This window comes from Triticum dicoccoides, chromosome 7A (assembly GCF_002162155.2).
Source record: "Triticum dicoccoides isolate Atlit2015 ecotype Zavitan chromosome 7A, WEW_v2.0, whole genome shotgun sequence".
Classification (NCBI taxonomy): domain Eukaryota; kingdom Viridiplantae; phylum Streptophyta; class Magnoliopsida; order Poales; family Poaceae; genus Triticum; species Triticum dicoccoides.
The window spans coordinates 670273585-670282057 of record NC_041392.1 but is presented as its reverse complement, the minus strand read 5'-3'; the positions used below and the strand labels follow the sequence as shown (position 1 = coordinate 670282057).

The 8473-nt window shown below is 50.3% G+C and overlaps 1 long non-coding RNA gene across 1 annotated transcript; it reads left to right on the top strand.

The window, feature by feature from the left end:
• The first annotated feature begins 588 nt into the window (after nt 1-588).
• Nucleotides 589-1890, top strand: LOC119327408. Its single transcript, XR_005158502.1, has 3 exons — nt 589-756; nt 1069-1157; nt 1416-1890. It is a non-coding gene; the product is annotated as an uncharacterized LOC119327408 (long non-coding RNA).
• Nucleotides 1891-8473: the final 6583 nt, after the last annotated feature.

The window sequence follows — 8473 nt, the reverse complement described above, 5'->3', positions numbered from 1 at the left end:
AATTCGCCATTCTCCTCCAGAAGGTTTAGGTTTATCTATGTTAGCACATAAAATGCTCACCCGCATCTTGTATGTCATGTTGATGATTTAGTCCAGTGGTGCTAACTGGGTTACTAATATGGTTCTGAGGTGATATGATGTGCTGGTGTTTGGTTCGTGATTAACATTTCATGTGAGTTAAATTGTGAAATAGACTGAAATGGTACTTATATGTGCCTAATGTTGAGTTGCTCTTACTGCTCTTGAAGGACTGGACAAGTAAGCATGAAAGTTCTGAAATATTTGGCTTTTCTTATGGCAACCATTTTGTATTGTTCTGACCGTGAGTGTATTTAATCTTGTGGCCTAAGACTTTTAAGTTGATGTTACGCATTGATGGCATGCTGAGATCATTTGGGTATATCTGGATGACGCACATAGTTTATTCCATCGCAGGTTCTTGAGGACTACCTAAAAAAATTTAGAGTCTTGGAGGGGAAGACGACGCCACCCAGCATTGGTAATATCTGGAGGACGCATTAAAAAAATATATCAGGTCCACTCCTTTGATCTTCTCTAATGTTTTTCTTTGCTGCTTGAATAGCTAGCTCTCCGTGGGTTGTAGGCTTGTAGCCTTGAAGTTCCGAATTCATAACCATTTCATATCTGGCTGTGAATAGTTACAACTATTTGCGGACCCATTACTCGGGCATGGCCGCCGCCGTCGCTCGCATCGTCACACCAACTACAAGCACTGGATATGGATATGTTGATAAGGTTGTCTTCATTGCACTTGTTGTTCATTAATTTATGTACATATTGGAAAAAATTATCTCAAGGCCGTCGGTCAGAGCTGCCTCTATTGAAATGGTGATTATACTTTAAATTCATCAAGATAGTACATGTTTTTCAGCATAGCTAAATTTAATCATTCTTGGGTTTGTGTTTCTGCTTTGTCTGCACCTTTTATTTTAGTAATAGTAATTTTTATAACTATACAACTGTTTCATTACATCGAAATTCATTGAAGCAATATACCCTTACAAAATTTCAAATACAAGTGAGTTTAATATGCTATACTATGCATAGGTTGCAGAACGCGTGACTGTACAAGTAGGTGTCGTTAACCTTCTATTGGAGAAACATGGAGGAACTGGCTTGCAAGGCCATGCAACATGGTATGTTCTGATTACTTATTTGCATATTCAGTTCTTCCTTTTTCTGATGAAAAATGGTGGTAAACCTTTTTATTTTGTCTTCAAACATGCCTACATAGTCTGATGTTAGTTATCCAAAAGGCTCCAAATCAATTCACATTGTTCCAATGGACATCCTTGTAATATTGGTGATTAGGTTTTCATGCTACTTGTTCAAAAAAATCGACATCTTTAGTGAATACATTCAGTTATAATCATTTTGATACTTTGCCAAATCAGGTAAACCACAATGATGATATTAGCTCAAAATAATTCTGCTGGGAGATCAAAGGAATGAGACTTTCGAGTAGGGATACTGAGTTCTCTTTGCGACGCCAATGTATGTTAAATCTGAAGTACAGCTAGTACATATGAACTTGTCCTACTGTGTTGAGCAATGTATCTTCTCCACGAGCTTTCATAGTCAGCAGATTTAATGATTCAATTGAATAAGCTAGATATGTCTACTGACAAAAATAAAGATATGTGCTACTGTTCGCCAAGAATGAAGACGGTGTTCCTGATCTTGTTGTGGAGAATCCTGTAATGCCCGGCTAAGGTAGATTAGGAAAGGGGGTCAGGATGAGGAAGAAGAGGGTAGGTGAGAGGAGACAGCAGAGGGGAGAGGTTCAATTCACTTTCTTATTAAAATGAGCCCTCACAGCGGCAACGACTGGCTTAAGTAGTTTACACACACACGCACCCCACACGGGCTCACTCGCATTACATGGGCTTGGCCCAGACGGCTCTCGGGCTACGGCCCAACTTGACCTGTAGCTGCACCATTCGTGCACTCGCTGTCCGCTGCAGGTTCAGGCGACTCACCCTGAACTACAGGCGTGACATGCGCCCCTCCTTGAGATGCAGCGTCTTCCCAGATGTTGGCTGACGAAAAGCGCGAGCGCAAGATGTCGTAGTCTTCCCAGGTGGTGGTGTTCGCAGGAAGTGAAGACCACTGAACTCGGACTTGGCTGAGCGCGGTCGAACCTTTCTTGACCATGCGTCTTTCTTGGATGGCCACCGGGACCAGAGGTGTTGTTGTCAAGTCCGGGATCTTGGGCAGCTCGGAGTAGACAGGCGAGTAGTTGGGGATGAAGGGCTTCAACTGGGAGACATGGAAGACCAGATGGACGCGGCTATCCAGCGGCAGCTCCAAGCGGTACGCCACGGCACCGAAATGCTCCAGGATGGTGAACGGGCCGAAGTACTTGTAAGCAAGCTTCTGACAGGGGCGGCTAGCGACGGATACCTGCACATAAGGTTGGAGCTTGAGGAGGACTTGGTCGCCGACGGTGAAGGCGCACTCCATGCGCTGCTTGTCTGCTTGTTTCTTGAAGCGGTCTTGTGCTCGGCTGAGGTGGCCCTGCAGCATTTCTGTATGTGTTGCCCAGTCGAAGTCGCTGGTGGCCGTGTCTGATGAGATCTTTTCAAGGAAAACTGGCAATCCTCCTAGATTTGGCTCGTGGCCGTAGAGTGCCTTCAATGGAGAACACAGGAAAGAGCTGTGATGAGTGGAGTTGTACCAAAATTTTGTAGCAGGTAGCCACTTCTGCCTTGCTTTGGACGATCTTGGATAGCACAGCGTAGATACATCTCGAGGCATTGATTGACGCGCTCTCTTTGTCCGTCCGTTCGTGGGTGGTAGGCGGCGGAGTAGAGGAGCTTGGTGCCGGCTGCGGCAAGGAATTCCCACCACATCGCACTTGTGAAGATCTTGTCGCGGTCGGAGACGATGGAGTGTGGCACCCCATGAAGCTTGATGATGGAATCCCAGAATGCGCGAGCTACCTGCACCACGGTGAAGGGATGCCGGAGTGGCACAAAATGTGCAAATTTGGTGAGGCGATCCACCACCACCATAATCGAGTCGTGGCCCCCGGAGTTGGGGAGCCCCTCGACGAAATCCATCATCAAGTCGTGCCACGGTTCTGATGGAACAGGAAGAGGCTGAAGCTTGCCGGCGGGGTGGCGGTGTTCATGCTTGGCTTGCTGGCAGGCGAGGCACTCATGCACGAAGTCCTCGATGGCGCGCTTGAGCCCAGGCCATGCGAACAGCTTCCACACTCGCTGGTAGGTCGCAGTGATGCCGGAGTGCCCTTCGAGAGCACTGTCATGGAGGACAGCGATGAGCTTGGTTTGGAGGGCAGTATTGGCGCCAATCCAAAGCCGATCACCTTGCCGAATGTTGCCCTGCCGGAGCATGCGGCCTTGATCGTCCGGGCTGTGGACCGCCAATTGTTGCAGGAGCTCTTGAGTGGTGGCATCCGTCTCGTAGGAGTTGGCCACCTCTTGAAGCCACTGGGGTTGACACACAGAGAGCGCGTCAAGAGCGTGCCGGTGCCTGACACGAGAGAGCACGTGCGCTGCTCCGTTGTTTGCCCCTTTCTTGTACTTGAAGGTGAACTGTAGGCCCACCAACTTGGACATGGTCTTGCGTTGCAGCTCCGTGTCCAACTGTTGCTCTCCGAGTGTGCATAAGCTCTTGTGATCTGTGATGATCTCAAATGGTCCCCGCTGCAGGTATGGTCGCCACTTCTCGACAGCCATCATCACCGCGAGAAATTCCTTCTCATAGGTAGATAGCTTCTCGTTCTTGACACCCAACGCCTTGCTCATATATGCCACGGGATGGCCCTCTTGGACGAGCACCGTGCCCACTCCGGTGTCACGCGCGTCCGTCTCAATGGCGAATGGGCGCTCAAAGTTGGGTAGAGTGAGGACCGGTGTTTGCACCATTGCTTGCTTGAGAAGCTCGAACGCGGCTTGAGTGCGGTCGTCCCAATGGAACCCTTTCTTGGTCAAGAGCTGGGTGAGCGGCTTGGCGAGAATCCCATAGTTGGCGACGAACTTGCGGTAATAGCCGGTGAGCCTGAGGAACCCGCGCAGTTCGGTGGCATTGCTGGGCAGGGCCAGTGGTACTGCTCGCATCCGTGGCAACTCCCTCCTTGGAGATGATGTGGCCCAAGTACTCGATGCTTGGCTGAGCAAAAGTGCACTTGGAGGCCTTGGCGTATAGCTCATGTTGGCGCAGTGTTCAGAGCACTAGTCGCAAATGTTCTTCATGTTCCTGCAGGTCAACACTAAAGACAAGGATGTCGTCGAGAAAGATGATCACAAATTTACGAATGTACTTGGAGAAAATGGAGTTCATGAGGCATTGAAAGGTGGCAAGCGCGTTGCAGAGCCCAAACGGCATGACATGGAAGTGAAAATGCCCGTGATGGGTCTTGAATGCAGTTTTTTCCTCGTCTTCTTCGTGCATGCGAATTTGGTGATAGCCGGAGCGAAGCTCAATCTTGGAGAAGTATGCGGCACCCGCGAGCTCGTCGAGGAGATTGTCCACGACGGGTAAAGGAAATTTGTTCTTCACCGTGACTTTGTTCAGGCGACGAAAATCGATGCAAAACCGGCAGCTGCCGTCCTTCTTCTTCACTAGGAGGACCGGCGCGGCATAGGGGCTCATGCTATGCACAATAATGCCAGCATCGAGCATGTCGCGCACTTGCAGTTCAATCTCATCTTTCTGTGCAGGGGAGTACCGGTAAGGTCTTGTGTTAATGGGAGCTGCTCCAGGCTCAAGGTTGAGGCTGTGATCGTACTGCCGGTGTGGGGGGGGGGGGGCGTCGGCTCCGCAAACACGTCCTCAAATTCACTTAGCACTTTCTGAATTTGTGGTGGTACTGGTGTTGCAGCTTCTTCTTTTTCCACTGAAGTTACGGTGACAAGCGCCGCTGTCCAAATATCGTTGACAATTTCCATCTGATGCAGCTCGTAAGCATCCAATTCAGATATGCGAGGGAGATTGGAAAATTTGATTCCCCGCAAGTGCACCCATTTCCCTGCTGTCTGAAAAGAGATTGTTTTCTCAAGCCAATGGCAGGTCATGGGGCTATGCGCCGATAGCCAATCCATGCCTAAAACCCCATCATATGCACTGAGCTCCAGCACGCGCAAATCAGTGTGGAAAAAGTGTCCAGGAACTTGCCAAGCTAGTTGCCTCGCCATGGAGTCGCAGCACAAACGCTGGCCGTTGGCCACGCACACTGATACGGGCGGCGGTGGCTCCATGGAAATAGACAGGCGAGTAGAAAACGACTGACTGACAAAACTGTGGGTGCTCCCCGAGTCCACCAGTAAGAGCATGACTTGATCGCCAACCTGGGCACGCAGACGCATTGTGGATGGGGCCTCTTCATCAGATAGGGCATGCTGGGAGAGTGTGCAGCATTCTGGCTCCTGGGCGGCTGGGGTAACGAGCGACTGAAGGGCGTGCACCGTGTCGTGTGAGAGGATTTCCTCGTAGTCGCTGACCTCGATCATGAGCACCTGGCCTGTGCGCTTGCACTGATGTTCCTGGCTGTATTTGTCGCCGCAACGGAAACAGAGGCCATTGGCGCGCCTGAAATCGCGCAGCTGCCACTCGCGGCCATAGTCATCACCACCGGGTCGTGGAGGGGGACCGGCGCGAACTAGGATGGGAGCTGGCAAGGCTGGTGGTGGTCAGCCCCCTGGGGCTGTGCGGTGGCGCGGTACTCTTTATTTCTCCAGTTCCTCTTCTTGAATCCGGGCGAACACCGCTACGCGAGTAATGATGTTCGGTGACTGCAGCCTGACACCCAACCGGAGTTCATCCTTCAACCCAAGCAGAAATTGCGAGACAAAAAATTTGGAGCTCAGCGATGGGTCGAGTGCCATTAGATGGTACATGGATGTCTCGAACTGTTGGCGATACTCTTGCACTGTCCCAGTCTGCCGCAACTGCACGAAACGATGCATTTGGACCTCAAACTCCTCAGACCCAAATTCTTCCTCAACTGCAGCTTGGAAGGTTGGCCAAGTAAGCCCGGGATGTGTCTGACGAAATGCCTGCAGCCACATTGCTGCAAGCCCCTCCATGTATAGCGAGGCTGTAGTGACCTAGGTGTGTTGCGGCACTTGGTACAGGTCAAAGTAGGAAGTGCAGCGTTCCAGCCAAATCCGCGGTGCATCATCATCAAACCATGGAAAATCATCCTTGGGAGGTTTGAAGATGTACTCGCTGGTGCGGCAGTGTTCTGGCGTTGTTGGCATATGCGGGGGAAGCAGAGGCGGGCCGTGGTTGACCAGACGGGCGAAGGGAAGCTGGGCCGCGCCCTCGATGTAGAGCAGCGGTGGCGACGTTGGGCGAACCGGCAGAGGGAGTGGCGCTTGGGGCGGATTGGTGGCTGGTGGCGGGGGTGGAACATGGTTGGAGGAGCCCATGGTCGCCGTGACCCCAGAGGCGGAGAGCACGCTCGCGGCGGCCGCCGCGGCCGGATCGGCGACCGGTGTTGACTTGCGAGCCTCATCCACATCCACCTGGGTAAGGTCAATTTGCTTGGACAAATTTGTGAGCTCATGAGACACTTGCTCATTGAAGGCGAGTTGGGCCTGGAAACGCTCGTCGGCGGTGGTCTGGCTCGCATCGAGCCAGCGTATGACGGACTCGAGCATGTTCTGGAGTTTATCGGTGGTCTCTGTCATCGCTGCAAGAATGTGTCGGGTCTGGATCGAGGGTTTGGTGGACGGCGCCGTCATCTCGCTCCAAAACGGATCGAACCCCAAGCAGGATTTGCGCGAAGTCACCAGGGTGAATCGCACCTGACCCGGTGGAATTTTTCTGATCCGGGCGGGAGGGTGTGTGGCGGCAGCACCGTGAAGGTGGGGAGAAAAACTAGCTCTGATTACCAACTGTAATGCTCGGCTAAGGTAGATCAGGAAAGGAGATCAGGATGAGGAAGAAGAGGGTAGGTGAGAGGAGACAGCAGAGGGGAGAGGTTCAATTCACTTTCTTATTAAAATGAGCCCTCACAGCGGCAACGACTGGCTTATGTAGTTTACACACACACGCACCCCACACGGGCTCACTCGCATTACATGGGCTTGGCCCAGAGGGCTCTCGGGCTACGGCCCAACTTGACCTGTAGCTGCACCATTCATGCACTCGCTGTCCGCTGCAAGTTCAGGCGACTCGCCCTGAACTACAGGCATGACAAATCCATTATCATAGAACCCAGGTGGGTCAGTTATTCCTGAACTTGACATTGCTTGTGATGTTGGGCTATACACTTGAAAAGCTTGCAATTTAAATACTCCCTCCGTCCGGAAATACTTGTCAGAGAAATGGATGAAAATAGATATATCTAGAACTAAAATACGTCTAGATACATCCATTCCTCCGACAAGTATTTCCGGACGAACGGAGTACTTGTAGATGTAGGTTGTTAGTCAGATACCCAGATCCGTCTCCGCCACACGCCTAACAGTCGTGGTAATCGCCGCCACCTGCCGTGGCCTGCTCCGCTGCGGAATATGGTGCTCAGGTGAGCCGCCATATTCTTTCTTACCCCTAAGACGTAAGCATACTGCAGTAGTGTGAATTGTTCTGCAAGTGATTTTTCTTTTCTTTGCGCATGTTATCAGATTTGGTGCCCAGGTGTCCCTTCGGGGACATCCGATAAAATTGGAACGATACAGAGATTTGGTGCCCAGGTTGGAGCTTGCGAAGTCAATGATATATTCTGATTCTTGTTGTTTGATTTTGGCATCTATGTTGCAAACCACGTGTTATAGGTACCATTTCAATCTCTTGGTTATTTCATATTGCACATAAACCAGGTGATGGGAGATGTACTGTACGAAGCGGTTGAATTGTCGTGTTTACTCGGGACTATGTGGTTGCTGAAATCTGTAGTCCAGTTCGACGGTCTCACCGTTTAGGTCAGGTACCCTTCAAGCGTTTAGAATGCTAAAAGCTTCAGACCTTTGCATTGCTTCCGTGCTTTCGCTAGACTGAACTTCTGTAAAGTACATCAACCAGAGCTTACTCTTAGATATTTTGTTTAAGCAAAATTTGCTCAAATTGATTAAGGATATTGGGCCTCTAAAAGAAAAGTAAGAATCTATATTCCTAAGTAATTATAACAATTCAAGTGTGATCTTCTTCTTGCTTAATTTTCCAGATAAGATATCTTCTTGATATAGTAATCATCATGTCTCCTGTATGATGTTTTTGCTGGAAGGTTTGCTTACTTTGATGTACATTTCTTTTCTTAAAATGTCTTATTAGTTGGTGTGGATGGAGGCGATGTAGAGATGAATGAGGGCGACGGAAGGAAGCAGTAGCAGCTCGATCCAGGGAGCAACAGCTGGCGCGCTCCTAGGTCTTCAACACCCCCCTCCCCCCCCCCCTTCAGTCTACCGCGAGCAGCAGCCGAGTGTACTCAGCTTTGTTGCTCCCACTCCTCTTCCTCCCTCTCTTTCTTATATAGGTTTCCATC